Source organism: Arachis hypogaea, chromosome 17 (genome assembly GCF_003086295.3).
Source record: "Arachis hypogaea cultivar Tifrunner chromosome 17, arahy.Tifrunner.gnm2.J5K5, whole genome shotgun sequence".
In the NCBI taxonomy this organism is placed as follows: Eukaryota; Viridiplantae; Streptophyta; class Magnoliopsida; order Fabales; family Fabaceae; genus Arachis; species Arachis hypogaea.
Window position 1 is genome coordinate 88,024,026 of NC_092052.1, and position 17,876 is coordinate 88,041,901.

A 17,876-nucleotide genomic window follows, 5' to 3' on the forward strand; every position below is an offset into this window, starting at 1 on the left:
AAATTCATCAGAGAGTGTTGGTGCTAAGCTGCACCAGTAAACCGTAAACCCGGTTAAACCGATTTTCTGTTCTTAACTAAAACTGACCAGGTAACCTTATAATATTATTCAAGAAGCTTCTAATACTAATATAATGATAATATCATCCTATTATCTCTCTTCTCTCATAAATCGAGTCCGGTTCGTCAAACTGAGACTATTTACAAAAAACCAAATCAAAACTTCTAACCGATATGGTTCAAAAACCAAGTTCTTCGTGACCGCGTTATCGAGATTGTCTCGAAAAAGGTTCTAACTTAAAGATGACATAATGACAATGAGGATTGAGATACTTGATGATATATCAAAGGTTTTCCCCTTACTGATCTTCTGGAGAAATCCGTACTTTTAGAAAAGATTTCGCGTTCTCGAAAACCGGGATTGTTACATTCTACCCTCCTAAAAGAAAATTTTGCCCTCAAAATTTCAGTTACCTGAAAATAGATAAGAGTAATCAGCTCTCATCTTATCTTCCAATTCCCAAGTGTGCTCTTCTTCTCTTCTTGGTTCCCATGCTACTTTGACTAAGCGAACACTCTTGCCTCTTAGCTGCTTATCACTTCTTTCTATGATCTGAACTGGTGATGCTTGATATGTCAAATCATTTTATAACTGTACTGTTTCTGGTTGTGAAACGTGACTATCATCAGGAACATATTTCTTAAGTTGTGAGACATAAAAAAAAAGCATCATGAAGGTTTGATAAATAAGGAGGAAGGGCTATTTGATAAGCTACTAGACCGACTCTTTTAAGTATTTGGAAAGGTTCTATGTATCGTGGGTTAAGCTTCTTAGTCTTAAGGACTCTACCTATTCCAATAATCGAAGTTACTTCTAGAAAGACATGATCTCCCTCACTAAGCTCTAAGGGTCTACGTCTATTATTGGCATAGCTCTTTTGACGGCTCTGTGCGGTCTGGATCTTCTGGCGAATCCCCTTTATCTTCTCAGTAGTTTCTTGCAATAAGTCTGGACCTAAGACACTAGCTTCTCCGTCATCATTCCAACACAATGGTGTCTGACATCTCCTTCCGTAGAGAGCTTCATATGGTGCCATCCCGATACTTTGTTGGTAACTGTTGTTGTAAACGAACTCGACCAATGGCAAATACCTATCCCAACTGCCCTGGTTATCCATCACACAAGATCTTAACATGTCTTCTAATGTCTGGATTGTTCGCTCTGATTGTCCGTCTATCTGAGGATGGTATGCTGTACTCATATGCATTTTTGTTCCTAAAACTTTCTGGAAAGCTCCCCAGAATCTGGAAGTAAACCTCGGATCTCGATCTGAAACAATTGACGAAGGTATCCCGTGCAATTGTACGATTTCTTGAATATATAGCCGTGCTAGCCTTTCTAAAGTATAAGAAAATGTGTTGATTCTGTTAACCTGTCCACAATCTCCCAAATAGCATCGTGTTCTGTTGAGGTCCTTGGCAATCCCGTGACAAAATCCATAGTGATCTGCTCCTATTTCCATTATGGTATTTCCAAGGGTTGCAGGGTTTCTGACGGTTTCTGGTGTTCCAACTTCACCTTCTGGTAGGTTAAACATTTTGAGACATAATCAGCTACCTCTTTCTTCAAGCCCGGCTACCAGAACATTTGTTTCAAATTCTTGATACATCTTTATTACTCTAGGATGCATAGAAAATATACTTTGATGAGCTTCTGCAAGAATCCTTTGCCGCAAATCTCCAGAGCTAGGCACATAAATTCTGTTCTTATATCTCCAGAGGCTGCTATAATCTAGTCTTACAGCTTCTGGTTCCTTTACTTTCATCCGTCTCAGCATCGTCATCATTTCTGAATCATGTGCTTGTGCTTGCTGAATCCTAATCTTAAAATCTGGTCTTATATGCAATTGGGCCAAACGGACTCCACTTGACGTCTCAGTCATAGCCAACTTAAGGTCCTCAAATTCCGCGAGTAACTTTTCTTCCTTTATCATCATCCAATAGATATTCAAATTCTTCCTGCTCAAAGCGTCTGCCACCATGTTCGCTTTTCCAGGGTGATAACTTAACTTAAAATCATAGTCCTTCAGGAACTCCATCCACCTTCGCTGTCGCATATTAAAATCCTTCTGGTCAAAGATATACTTTAAACTTTTGTGGTCAGAGAAAACTTCTAGTTGAGCGCCATACAAATAGTGTCTCCAAATCTTCAGAGCAAACACTACTGCAGCCAACTCCAAGTCATGCATCGGATAATTTCGTTCATGAGGTATCAGCTGCTGGGAAGCATAAGCCACCACATTTTTGTCTTGGATCAGCACACATCCAAGTCCTTTATGAGAGGCGTCACAGTATACTTCAAAAGGTATCTGCGGGTCGGGTAGTACTAATACAGGTGCAGTTGTTAACTTCTCCTTAAGCATCTTGAAACTTCTATCACACTCATCCGTCCAAACGAACGAAACTTCATTTCGTGTAAGGTAAGTCAGAGGTAAGGCTATCTGTGAAAACCCTTTAATAAACCTCCGGTAATATCCAGCAAGTCCGAGAAAACTCTGAACTTCTGTAACGATCGTAGGTGGTTCCCATTGCACTACTGCTTCAATTTTTGAAGGATCCACTACAATTCCTCCCTGTGATTTAACATGTCCCAAAAATGCCACCTTCTCTGTCCAGAACTCGCACTTTGATAGTTTAGCATATAACTTCCGAGTCCTTAGTATCTGCAATACAGTCCTTAGATGCTCTTCATGCTCTCTTTCTGTCTTCGAATAGATGAGAATATCGTCTATGAAGACTACTATGAACTGATCAAGGTACGGACGGAAAATACGATTCATGTAATCCACGAAAATTGCAGGAGCATTAGTTAGTCCAAATGACATAACCGTATACTCATAGTGACCATATCGAGTTCTAAATGCAGTCTTCGGTATATCTGACTCTTTCACTCGAATCTAGTGATAGCCCGATCGCAAATCAATCTTCGAAAACACAGTTGCACCTTTTAACTGATCCATCAAATCATCTATTCATGGAAGTGGGTACTTGTTCTTGATAGTAACTTTATTTAACTGTCGGTAATCTACACAAAGTCACATTCTACCATCCTTCTACTTTACTAGCAAGACCGGAGCTCCCCAAGGTGATGCGCTGGGACGAATAATTTTTTTTTCCAAGTAGCTCATTCAACTGCTTCTTCAACTCTGCAAGTTCCAGTGGTGACATCCGGTACGGTGCTATGGAAATCGGTCCGGTTCCAGGTACAAGTTCAATGCTTAATTCTATCTCTTGCTGAGGAGGAAACTCAGGTATGTCATCCAGAAAAATATCAGGAAATTCCTTCACCACTTGGATTCGTTCTAAGCTTAGTTCACTATCATTCGAGCTAGCCGCTAACAGAACGTACCCCTCACAATCACTCCCGTCTAATGCAACTCTTACAGAATTCCGATATAAAGTATGAGACAGAAATGGTTTAATATCTAAACTATCAGATGGAATAACAGCAGTTCTTTCATAGCAATCAAGGAAAACATGATACTTAGATAACCAATCTAACCCTAGAATAACCTCTAAACCACATAGAGGCAAACAGATTAGATCATGTATAAAAGTTCTGTTCCTAATAGTGAATGGTACTTGCAGGCACACTAAACTAGTCAAGGCATTTTGGGATGAAGGTGTATGGACAATCAGATCAAAGTTCAACTCAGAGAAATCTAGTCCCAACTCACGAGCAACAGTTAAAGAAACAAAGGAATGCGATGCACCCGAGTCATACAGTACAATTAGAAATTGATCTTTGACAATACACTGACCTTGGATCAGGGCGTCTGATTGTATAGCATCATCAGCAGTCATGGCAAACACTCGACCTTGTTGCTGGGTGATGGTAATTTTTGTTGAAAAACAAATTTTCCAAAACACCTAAAACTCAACGGCAAGTGTACCGAGTCGTATCAAGTAGTAAAACTCACTTAGAGTGAGGTCGATCCCACAGGGATTGATGGATCAAGCAACTTTAGTGGGTGATTAGTTTAGTCAAGCTAACATTGAGTGAATTGAGTGAAAATTTGAGAACAGAATGTAAAGTGCAGAGAATTTAAAGTTGCAGAAAGTAAATGTGCAGAAATTATAAAGTGCAGTAAGTAAAATTGGACAGAAACTTAAAGAGCAAGAAATGTAAATTGCAAGAATCTTAAATGACAAGAAATGTAAATTGCATGAAATATAAAGGGGAGTGGGTGCTGGAAATTAAAATTCAACAGGAAAGGGTAAATAGCAATCAAACAGAGAAGTAAAAGATGCAAAATCATGCAACAGATCTAAACAGAAAAGTAAAATGCCTTGAAGAATTTAAAAACAGAAAAGCAATGCTTAATTTGCAGCAATTTAAAAGTGGTTCAAGATCTCAGGAGTGGAAGAGACTAGAAAACAAGTCTAGATCTCAAATCCTTCCTTGATCCAACAAGACAATTACAAAAGAAATATGGAGAAGTAAATTGTAGAAGAAGAACAAGAGAAGTTGCAGATGGAGAATGAAAACAGAATTTCTTCTAATCTCAATCCAAAATTTCAAAACAAACAAGAAAACTAAGAAAGAAAGCGAAATGAAAGCTAAAGAGTGCACAACTCCCTATTGGAGCTAGCCTCCTCTTTTAATCGAGCTGGAATAGATGCCTTTATATAGGCTTTACAAAATGAAAATGAGATTGAAAGACAAATTACAATTAAATGAAATTCCTAATCTAATTGATCCTTGTGCCTTTGAGTGATGATGTGGGCTTTGCTTGCTTTGGATTTGAGGAGAAATGGGTTTGGTTGGCCTTGATTCAATTTGGAGAGGAATTGAATTTAAATGAAATTTTAGTTGAATTTTTGGCCCATGTGAAAGTTGCCATCAGGGGAATGCTCAGCTCACAAATTGAGCTGAGCATTGGTGCCTTGGCGAAGAATTGTTGCACGCTGCCCTCCCTGGACCGTGTCATGGTGCGCGCTCATGCTCCCTTGGCCCGTGTCATGATGCTTGCTTTGCACCAAGGAGTAGCGCTCAGCACTCCAAGTGAGTTGAGCATTGGAGCTTCCAAGGGGAGGTCTCAAGTTCAAGCCTTGGTGAAAGCATTTGGGGAGCAATTTCCTTGCATTTTCTTGAGTGGGAGCCCGATAAAGCTCAGCTCACAAAGTGAACTGAGCGCTCCTTGCTTGCTTTCCTTGTTTTTCCTTGTGTCTCCCCCTTCGAACCTTGGTGGAAGCATTGACTGATTTTTTTGCTTGTTTTTAGCCCTTAAAGATTCATCTCGTTCGTGCCCCAATTTCATGCCAAATATGGATTCCCATACATCGTTGGAAAGCTCTGAATGTCAGCTTTCCAACGCAACTGGAAGCACATCAATCGGACATCTGTAGCTCAAGTTATAGCCCTTTGAAGGAGGCATGATCATGCTCTGAGCGCCCATATTTTAACTTAGCCAAAATTTTGCTTTCCAAGCTCATTTTGCACTCTTGTAGCGCTCTGCTCACCTTGTGAGCTGAGCTTTGTGCTGATTGCCTATTTTCCTTTTACTTGGTCATGGGCCACGCTTTTTAGGCCACGCTTTCTTCTTTTCTTTTTTTCTTCACCTACAATTAATCAAAACAACCAATCAAAGTATCACCAAATTCACAAGGTTTATAAATCATTAAAAATCAATTAAATTTAGCTTAAACCTCATGATTTAGCATCAATTACATGGTAGTTGTTTGATTCAAAGAAGTCATGCATTTTCATTCCAAATTGCTTTCTTATGATGCAAGAAAGTGCATAAAACCTAATAAAAACAAAGAAAAAAGCATAGAAAAACAGGGATATGATGACATGTCATCACAACACCAAACTTAAACCTTGCTTGTCCCCAAGCAAGAAAAGAATCATGCGTTAAAGATTGACAATCCAAGGTAAGAAGAGTAGCAACTCAATTTTCATGGTAAGCTAGTTTTCTAAGCATGCTATAATCACAAAAGAAATGTAAATGATTGATTCTTCCATCTAGCTCAATTTGTGAAATCTTTCTCTTATATTTCTTCCTTGAAACAAGCTTTTGATTTTTTTTATTTAGCTTCTCCTTTTGGGTGCTTTGCCCCATGAGTTGATAACAAAGCTACAACTTCTAAATGCTTTGTTTTCAAGTATTACCACTTGATACATAAGCACCACAAGCATTTGATTAGAGGACTTCATTAAGCTCATTTTTCTTTTCTTTTCTTGACTCTCTAATCATTGATGCTCAGAGCCTTGAGCTTTGAGGGAGTGCTTTTGCACTTTGAGCCTAACCTTGACTTCTAAGTGTTTTGTTTTCAAGCATTTGGCTTGATACATAAACACCACAAGTACTTAGCAAATAAATTGCCATTGGTACTCAGAGCCTTCAGCTTTCTCATTCTTTCCCTTTTTCTTTTCTTGCTTTATTTGCTTTTTCAAGGTTTTCATGATTTTCAAAAGATTTCACAAAATTTCCTAGATGAAAACTTCAATTAAATAAAATCCAATGCAATTGAGCAACAATTAATCATACTAGCTATCCAATACTTGTATGCACATGCTAAATTCTTCTTTAATTCCTTGTTTGTTTATGATCATGATACTTTACTGCTTTAGGCTTTACAAAACTCAAGTTGGTAGTCATAATGGCATGGCAACATGTTACAAATCATCATTCAAGCTATGCTTATTCATACCACACATGCATACAGAGAATATAAAGACAATCATACAAAATAAAGTGCTGGAAACAAAGGAGAGGAAAAGGAACTTTACAACCTTATAGTCCATCTTCTCTATTGTTGTCATTTTCCTCTTATTCTTCCCTTTCTCTTGCCAAACTCAGAATGCTTGCTCATCCTCAAGCAACAATTAGAACAATGGCTATGGGGCTAAGATGGATCATGAATGTCTTATACAATGAAATGTTAGTAGCACATGTGTTTTAAGCAAGCAAAATTAAAGATAACAATCAAGGCACAAGAGACAGAGACATTTTGATTGCATAGATAAGAGGGTGTGCACAATACATTGCATAAAGAATAAGTGGCACACCAAACTTAGTGTGACACTTTCACTTGGAATCAATGCAAGTATCAGTAAAGATTTGAAGCAAATTGTGTTGCATAGCAACACCAAACTTAGAATGCAATCCTATGTCCATTTATTTGAATTAAAACCAAGCAAATGAAACTGTTATTTATTAAGTACAATCACCAAGCCAAGAATCTGTCATGAATAAGGCTCTCTTGGTAATGTATTAACAAACACAGTAAAGAAGCAAACTAAAATGAAAGCATTAAAAACAAAGAATTAACTAAAGTAAACAGACTAACAAAATATCAAACCAAAAGAAAATTAACACCGCAAAGACATTTGGTTATGCAGACAAGTGGTGTTGCTGAATGATTTGCATAGAAAAATAGGTGGCACACCAAACTTAGAATCTTGGTGTGTCACTTTCATTTTTTGATTTGATGCAATCATCCAAAAAGATTGAAAACAATGTGTTGCATGGCAACACCAAACTTAGAATGTAACCATATGCCAATTTATTGAATTTAAACAAAGCAAAGAAAGAAAACAAAGCAAGGAAGAGAAACATTACCTACTGTTGGCATGTTGTTCTTCACTTTCTTCCTCTTCTTCCAATTTGTTAAGAGGAATGACCTCAAGAGAGGAGAAGATTCAGCTATTGCCCCCTGTCTTGGTTTCCTCTCAGCAAGCTTTCTTTTGTACATGGCTTGACTGAGCTTGCTTGCTAGTGGTTTAGGGGTTGGATTGCTTGTGGTTGACCTCCTCTTGAATGTTGTCCTTGGTATTTTGGTCACAATCCTCTTCTCGGTGCTTTTGTTAATTGCCTTCACATCCTTGAATTCAAGACATGGTTGCTGTGTGATTTTTGGAGTGTTTCCTTCATTAAGGGCCTCTTGAACTGGTGGTTCCATGAGCCCTTCCTTCATGTGATTTTCTACTTCACTTGAGATTGGACGTCCTTGATTGTCCTCCTAAATTTCTTGTTCTTCCACTTCCTCTCCAACAAATTGGTCTTCATTTTCCTTGCTTAGTGGATCTGAGCATTTTCCCATGTTCTCCAATTGCTCATCCATCTTCTGAAGACGGATTTCTTGTTCTCTCCAGGATTGTTGTTGTTCCTCCATGAGTTGTTCTTGTCTTTTCAACAATTCTCTGGATTTTTGAAGGGGATCTTCATTTTGCTCTTCCACCTTCTCCCTTGCACTTAACAATTGGTTTACCAGCACTTCTATGTTTTCGAATGAATTCTCTTGCTCGTTCCAAGATATTTGTGCCTCCCTCTCATATTTTTCAAACATGATCTCAAGCTTTGAGAGGCCTTGGTTCGTGGAAGTTTGTGTTGAGGCATATTTAGGTGATGAAGAATTTTCAAATGTAGAAATGGGAGGTGAGGTTGGACAATCTCTTATGTGAGTTGACTGCTCAGAATTTGCAGTTTTTTGGTAATACTCCCAGCCACCATTGGAATAATGACTTGAATCATTTTGTGGTGGAGGAAAATATCCCATATGATTTTCTTTCTCATCTTTTGGTTCTGAAGCATGGCTCCATGAATTGGAGAGCCCAGAATTTGAAGTTTCTTGGTGATATTCCCAACCATCATTAGAGATTGGTGATGGTGGGTGATATCCCATAAAATTTGTTTGATCATAAGATGAGTTGAACTCCATTTGAATTTCGTAAAACACAACACCAATGAAAATTGAAATTACTCATATCAGAGATGAGAATTTCTTAGTAAGGCAAAAACTCAAACACCTTGGTTTCACTTTAAAACAGAGAACAAAAATAAAAAAATTGCTTAATCTAGACTTCTCACCCACTTAATCATTGTTGATCTAATCAATCCCCGACAACGGCGCCAAAAACTTGACGGTATTTTTTGTGGAAAAACAAATTTTCCAAAACACCTAAAACTCAACGGCAAGTGTACCGAGTCGTATCAAGTAGTAAAACTCACTTAGAGTGAGGTCGATCCCACAGGGATTGATGGATCAAGCAACTTTAGTGGGTGATTAGTTTAGTCAAGCTAACATTGAGTGAATTGAGTGAAAATTTGAGAACAGAATGTAAAGTGCAAAGAATTTAAAGTTGCAGAAAGTAAATGTGCAGAAATTATAAAGTGCAGTAAGTAAAATTGGACAGAAACTTAAAGAGCAAGAAATGTAAATTGCAAGAATCTTAAATGACAAGAAATGTAAATTGCATGAAATATAAAGGGGAGTGGGTGCTGGAAATTAAAATTCAACAGGAAAGGGTAAATAGCAATCAAACAGAGAAGTAAAAGATGCAAAATCATGCAACAGATCTAAATAGAAAAAGTAAAATGCCTTGAAGAATTTAAAAACAGAAAAGCAATGCTTAATTTGCAGCAATTTAAAAGTGGTTCAAGATCTCAGGAGTGGAAGAGACTAGAAAACAAGTCTAGATCTCAAATCCTTCCTTGATCCAACAAGAACAATTACAAAAGAAATATGGAGAAGTAAATTGTAGAAGAAGAACAAGAGAAGTTGCAGATGGAGAATGAAAATAGAATTTCTTCCAATCTCAATCCAAAATTTCAAATCAGACAAGAAAACTAAGAAAGAAAGCGAAATGAAAACTAAAGAGTGCACAACTCCCTATTGGAGCTAGCCTCCTCTTTTAATCGAGTTGGAATAGATGCCTTTATATAGGCTTTACAAAATGAAAATGAGATTGAAAGACAAATTATAATTAAATGAAATTTCTAATCTAATTGATCCTTGTGCCTTTGAGTGATGATGTGGGCTTTGCTTACTTTGGATTTGAGGAGAAATGGGTTTGGTTGGCCTTGATTCAATTTGGAGAGGAATTGAATTTAAATGAAATTTTAGTTGAATTTTTGGCCCATGTGAAAATTGCCATCAGGGGAATGCTCAGCTCACAAAGTGAGCTGAGCATTGGTGCCTTGGTGAAGAATTGTTGTGCGCTGCCCTCCCTAGACCGTGTCATGGTGCGCGCTCATGCTCCCTTGGCCCGTGTCATGATGCTTGCTTTGCACCAAGGAGTAGCGCTCAGCTCTCCAAGTGAGTTGAGCATTGGAGCTTCCAAGGGGAGGTCTCAAGTTCAAGCCTTGGTGAAAGTATTTGGGGAGCAATTTCCTTGCATTTTCTTGAGTGGGAGCCCGATAAAGCTCAGCTCACAAAGTGAACTGAGCGCTCCTTGCTTGCTTTCCTTGTTTTTCCTTGTGTCTCCCCCTTCGAACCTTGGTGGAAGCATTGACTGATTTTTTTGCTTATTTTTGGCCCTTAAAGATGCATCTCGTTCGTGCCCCAATTTCATGCCAAATATGGATTCCCATACATCGTTGGAAAGCTCTGAATGTCATCTTTCCAAAGCAACTGGAAGCACATCAATCGGACATCTGTAGCTCAAGTTATAGCCCTTTGAAGGAGGCATGATCATGCTCTGAGCACCCATATTTTAACTTAGCCAAAATTTTGCTTTCCAAGCTCATTTTGCACTCTTGTAGCGCTCTGCTCACCTTGTGAGCTGAGCTTTGTGCTGATTGCCTATTTTCCTTTTACTTGGTCATGGGCCATGCTTTTTAGGCCACGCTTTCTTCTTTTCTTTTTTTCTTCACCTACAATTAATCAAAATAACCAATCAAAGTATCACCAAATTCACAAGGTTTATAAATCATTAAAAATCAATTAAATTTAGCTTAAACCTCATGATTTAGCATCAATTACATGGTAGTTGTTTGATTCAAAGAAGTCATGCATTTTCATTCCAAATTGCTTTCTTATGATGCAAGAAAGTGCATAAAACCTAATAAAAACAAAGAAAAAAGCATAGAAAAACAGGGATATGATGACATGTCATCACTGGGTTCGCACTAGATTCTGAAAAAACTTTCTTTGGTACATCCTAGCTGTGTGTCCAGATTCCTCACAAGTAAAATAAGCATTCGTTCCTTACAGCATCCAAATATAACATAACCATAACCATGGAGATCATAACAGCTATGAGGATAGCTGTGCCTCGCATCGATTCGTCATTCGGAACTCGATTAAACTATGTCTATTCGCAGTCATTAAGGTCCTATCCGCACCAAAAAATCAACATTAAAGTGATCAGTCTTAATATTTCAAGTAAGGCACGAACATTCCCAAAATGAGCACTCATAGACATTCATGCCAAATGTATCTTAAAGATACCCTAATGGCGTGAGACACACAAGCAGATTATGTAATGAAGCATAGTCAGTCCACTCCCCAGGCTCTACTGGGAACGAACTGCTCTGATACCAAATTGTAACGACCCAATTTTCAGTACGCCTAGGACATACCAGAAACTGAGTGCTACCAATTTTTCATCTTATATATTATCTATTATTTATTATATGAGCCTGATTCATTGTTAAAAGCGTAGTTAGTTAGCGAGGTACTTTTTTTTTTTTGAAAATATTTGGATTAATAGACGGAATCATTCATAATCAACTCACAGCTGATAACAGATAAAACAGTTATAAGAAACCACACATAAATACACCACAAGTAGCTAGCAACATTCAGTTATCCAGCCTTTATTAGAGTATAGACCTTTAGTTAGAACACCCCTAGGTATAGCTAGATAATAACTATATACATATACATACATACAACATCCCAGGTCCTGACCTGTTCAAGAGGTCCCTAGGCTGGCAGCTAGGCTAGCCTAGACTCTATACTCACCTAGTCCCTCTAAACTACTAAAGCGAGGGAAAGTATGTTCTAAGTCTTCACAACTCAAGTCAGGTGGAACGTCATCAAAAGATAGAACATCATCTGCTACTCCTCTGCATGATCAGACTTTTCCACAGGACGTCTCTCTGGTACCTCATGAAGTATCCACAAAATAGGAATCTCGTACACAGGATTTAGGTTAAAGTGCGCATACGAAGGGGTGCAGATGTTGGCTGGTCTCACAGTATTTACATATAATCAGAGAACGATATTCACCCTAGACTCAGAAGACTATCTAGAGCAGAATCCTCTTCTTGCGAACGGTCATCAGCGAACTATGGTAAGGTACTCTTACTTCCATCTGAAGGGGGAAGGGAGAGAGAAGGGGAAAGAATTGGGGAGTTCTTAGTAGGGTCGGGGTTATTAGTTACGTTCATTAATTCTATGTTGTTTAGCAGACTATTAGCAGAATACAAGGCAGCAGTAATTAGAAAACACAGATAAGTAGAGAAAATAGAGAAAATAGATAGCAGAACACAAACAGAAGAATACAAGAAAATATCACAAGCGCAGAGAATGGAATACAAACAAGGAAATCATACATTCATACCACAAACATAACAAAGGAAATGCGCAACCAAGTATGATGCATGTCTAGCCCTAGTACGGGTAATGAGCTCATCTGTCGGTTACTAACCTGCTCCCGACGTTTTCCAGCAACCTCTGTCTGGATAAGGCTTTCCTATTGGCTATACCCTTGTGTACAGGAAATAACCCCTCTGCCACCACAGGGTCCACTGCACGCAGGAAATAACACATCTGCCACTGTAGGGATGTACGCCGACACACCTTCTGTATACAGGAAATAACCCGTCTACCACTACAGAAATAGAACAGGTGGTCACAGTACTTCTGTAGCAGGAAATAACCCCTCTGCCTTACAGAAATAAAATATGGATCTGTACCGTAGGAAAGCATTCTCAGTGATCACACCATTATCTATATGACTGCCTCACTGTAGCAGATGATCATACAAGTATATCTGGAGTTGCCTTAACGCAACAAATGAATAAACACATCTCTTGGGTTGCCTCAAGCAACAAATAAATTTCTCTTGGGTTGCCTCAAGCAACAAATCATCACATAATCATTCTCATTATCATCATTCATCATCATTCTCATTATTCATCATCATTTTCCCGTTTTTATGCAGTACCTCTTTCTTTCTCTGTTCAATCATACTAAACAAACTTTACATCTTTCACTTTTACAACATCTTAATTCAAAGCATTTCTCTTTATCACATTACTCTTTTCTCTTTATCTTTTTACTTTGCTCTGATTACTCTTTTCTCTGTATCCCTTTACTCTGCTCTGGTGACTCTGTTCTCTGTGTTTATTTACTCTGCTCTGATTTCTCTGTTTAACATATGTATTTAAAGCTTATGTAAATTTCGGTATGAATAGTTAATCTGTCCCAAGTATAGGTTCATTAAGTCTATACTGAAACAGTTTAACTTTTCATATAATACCTAACCCTATTCGCAATTCCAGGACTAACTATGTTGCCCTAGTTCGTTCACTAGTCTCTGTCTGTTTTTCTGTCATTAAAACTTTACAGACTTTTTCTTCGATTTTTATCTTTTCTTCAACTTTTTATCTTTTATTTATCTTTGGCTCACTAATATGTTTTTACCACTCCCTAAGTATTTTATGAAGGTAATTATGAGATTCTGCGCTTAAAGTTGTCTTTCTAAAGCATTTACAGAAAACTGCCTTTTCTGCATTATTTTATTATTTTTATTAAAATATTATTTTTAATTAAATATTATTATTTAATATTTTATTATTTTTTTTATTTTATCATTAAATTTTCGAAAATTAATTTAACTTTTATTTTTAACCTTTAAAATTAACTTTTTACCACCCGTAACTTTTAATATTTCTACTTTTACCACCCTAACTTCCAGAAATTACCAAATAACCCCCCAAACACCAAATTAATTACTTCCTTGCCCTTTTATGAATCAAAAAGGTGTTCTTTATTGTTCTTCATCACACTCAAAGTGTTCTTCATGTTCTTCATAAATTCTTCAGATTCTTTCTCTGTTTTTACCCGTTTTTCAGTCTTTTCAGCAACCGATTTTTACTATAATTCATAATAAATTAGCAGCCACTAAAACCCCATCTTTTCTACATGATTTCAACACAAATTGAACCTCAATTTAAGCTTAGGGTTTTGTTTTTCCAGCTGCCCAAGAACATGAACTTTCAAGCTTGAATTTCATTAAACTTCATCAAAATTTCACCAAATTTTCACCAAGAATCAATCATATAAGCAACCAATTTTTAGCACAGCCAATTTATAAAACATTCACACAACTCAAACACAAATAATCAAGATTAATTTTGTGACACCCTACCTGGTTTTGCTGCTCCTAATTCGGTTAAACTTTCAGATGGTCCTTAACCACTTTTTCCACCTAAATCACATCAAGAACAACTTTAAATCCAAAAGCTCTCAACTGACCAAATCTCACTCAGTATTTTAGGAAGAGATATCTCACCTTAGCCTTGCTGGAAATTCACGTTTCTTGGCCCTCAAGTCATGTTAAGCATGATTCCTAAGGAAGAACATCAAGAAAACACATGTTTAAGCATGTTTCCTTGAAAACCGAATTGAAATGGGAGGGAGACAGCTATCTCACCTTATTTCCATCCTTGATAAGTTACATGGTTATGTAGAGGAAGAAGAGAGGATCATTTTGGTGAAATCGGAGTTTTGATTTGAGTTTTAGTTCAGAAGAAATCAAGCTTTGAAGATTAAGTGTTCATGAAAGTTTCTTTCTTTTCTCTCTTGTTATTTTCGGCCAAAATGATGAAATGAGACATCCTTGGAGGTCTTGGGGGTGTAAGGTGAGTTGTGATTGGTTGGATTGGAGGTGGATTAAAATAATATTAAAATATCTCTGGTGTACAACTACTAAAACTAGGTGTATCGAAACACTCGTAAAAATATCTCTAAAAATTATTTTCTGAGCTACTAGCATAAATGACACTAGTAACATATTTATTATTAGAATAGTACATGTATAATGAGGCCTTAGCATTGCTAAATTCTTCAGAGAAAGTTGGTGCTAAGCTGCACCAGTAAACCGTAAACCCGGTTAAACCGATTTTCTGTTTTTAACTAAAACTGACCAGGTAACCTTATAATATTATTCAAGAAGCTTCTAATACTAATATAATGATAATATTATCCTGTTATCTCTCTTCTCTCATAAATCGAGTACGGTTCGTCAAACTGAGACTATTTACAAAAAAACAAATCAAAACTTCTAACCGATATGGTTCAAAAACCAGGTTCTTCGTGACCGCGTTATCGAGCTTGTCTCGGAAAAGGTTCTAACTTAAAGATGACATAATGACAAAGAGGATTGAGATACTTGATGATATATCAAAGGTTTTCCCCTTACTGATCTTCCGGAGAAATCTGTACTTTCAGAAAAGATTTCGCGTTCTCGAAAACCGGGGTTGTTACACTAGCCAACTCCCAAGGGAAAGACTAGCTTTAGTGGTATCCAAATCAATTAGCAACTTCTAATTATCAATCAACAAAGGAATTAGATAACTCAAGCGTCACTAATTACTCTACCAAAGCCAAGAGGAATAAAATCTACACTAAAATCCAACCAAGCATTTCATCAAACACTTGGAAGGTATTAAGGAAAAGCATAGTAAATGGATAACAACAATAAATTCTAACAACAATTATTGTAAGAAATCAATAACAACAATCAAAAGGAACACAATTATTATGAATTACCTCAAATTGCATTAAAACAAAATAGAATGAACAAAAAGTAGATCTACAAACAAAATGGGAGAAAGTAATGACAACAATGGAGGAATGATAAATGTAACAACAAGAAATTAAGAAGAAGAAGTAGAAGAAAGCATGAATTGAAACCTTGATCTAAGAACTAAACCTAATCCTAATCCTAATTCTAGAGAGAAGTGAGAGCTTCTCTCTCTAAAACTAAACTAAACTAGCCTAATGTGTGTGTGTATGTATGAATTCCCCCCAATCCTTCAATCCCTGGTCCTTTTGACTGTTTTCCCGCCAAAATTCCAGCTTCAAATGGGTCCAGAAACCCTTCAAAATCGCCAGGCACGAGTTTCATTAAAGAAATCACGTGCAGACTGCGACTCGTACGCGCATATCACGCGTACATATCCCTGGTCTATTTCGCGTGGTGCGCGCATGCGTCCTTAGCTGGGATTAATTCTTTGGCTTTTTATGCTTCTCTCCACTTGCATGCTTCCTTCCTCACTTCTTGGATCCATTCCTAGCCTTTTTTTCAACCTGAGATCACTAGTAAACACATCAAGGTATCTTATGGAATCAAGGAAGAATTAAAATTATCAAATTAAAGGCTTAGAAAGCACGTTTTTACACTTAAGCACAAATAAGGGAGAGATCACAAAGTCATGCTAATTCATTGGCTAAATGTGAGAAAAGGTTAGCAAAATGCTCTAAATCCAACACAAGATAAACCCTACATATGGGGTTTATCAACCCATGATGGCTGCTTCTATTGGCAAACTTTGTATGTCCAGACACGCTTTGTTGAATCTTTCCATGTAGTTGTGAAGACTTTCCCGATCTCCTTGCTTGATCCATAATAGGCTCGGGGCGTGTTTGGCTTTGTCCTTCTGGATGGAGAATCTGGCAAGGAATTTTTTGGCTAAGTCGTCAAAACTTGTGATGGATCTAGGAGGCAAACTGTCAAACCACTTATTTCTGTCTTTGTTAGGGTAGTTGGTGTGAGAAATCGTGATTCACACTTTTCACATCTTCGCACAACTAACCAGCAAGTGCACTGGGTCGTCTAAGTAATAAACCTTACGTGAGTAAGGGTCGATCGCACAGAGATTGTCGGCTTGAAGTAAGCCATGGTCATCCTTATAAATCTCAGTCAGGCGAATTCAAATGGTTATGAGGTTTTGATAATTAAAAGATAAATAAAACATAAAATAAAATAAAGTTACTTATGTAATTCACTGGTGGGAATTTTAGATAAGCGTATAGAGATGCTTTGTTGCTACTGAACCTCTGCTTTCCTATTAACTTCTTCCAACCATGCGTTACTTCCTTCCATGGCAAGCTGTGGGATCCTCTCAGTGAAAATGGTCCTCTACGGTTTCTGCACGGCTAACCAACTGTCGGATTTTTCGTCTCGAATGAAAAATACCAGGTACAGCTACCGCATGGCTACTCATCTGTTGGTTCCCGCTAGTGTCGTTATAGGATCCATTGATCCTTTTGCATACTGTCACTTGCGCCCAATATTCGTAGGTTTGAAGTTGGTCATAGTCATCCCTTCCCGGATCCTACTCGGAATACCACAGACAAGGTTTAGACTTTTCGGATCCCAGGAATGCTGCCAATGATTCTAGCCTATACCACGAAGATAATAATCTCACAGACTCGGTCCGTGTATTAGATACCCAAGAGAATATACTCCGACTGTCGTCCAATGACTATGTTGAACATCATGTAGACCTCTTTGTGGTTGTCAGGCACGCGGATCTTGGCTAAGCGAGTAATGAAGATTGGGTGATTGTCACGGGTCACCCCTTCATTCTGACTTAACTGAATTAAGTACGAGAGTATATCTTGGAGAAGAAGTAGGCATGAATTGAATAGAAAAACAATAGTACTTTCATTAATTCATGAAGAACAGCAGAGCTCCACACCTTAATCTATAGGGTGTAGAAACTCCACCGTAGAAAATACATAAGTGGAAAAGGTCTAGGCATGGCCGTGAGGCCAGCCTCCAAAATGTAAACAATGGTCTCAGCTCCAAAGTATGAAAACTCGATACAAATATAATAGTAAAAAGTGCTATCTATACTAAACTAGTTACTAGGGATTACAGAAAATGAGTAACTAAGTGCAGATAGTGTAGAAATCCACTTCCGGTGCCCATTTGGTGTGTGCTTGGGCGATGCATTGAAGCTTTTTCGTGCGTAGGCTGTTGCTGAAGTTAAACGCCAGCTTTGGTGCCAGTTTGGGCGTTTAACCCCAATTCTGGTGCCAGTTTGGGCGTTTTACGCCAAGATGTTTTAG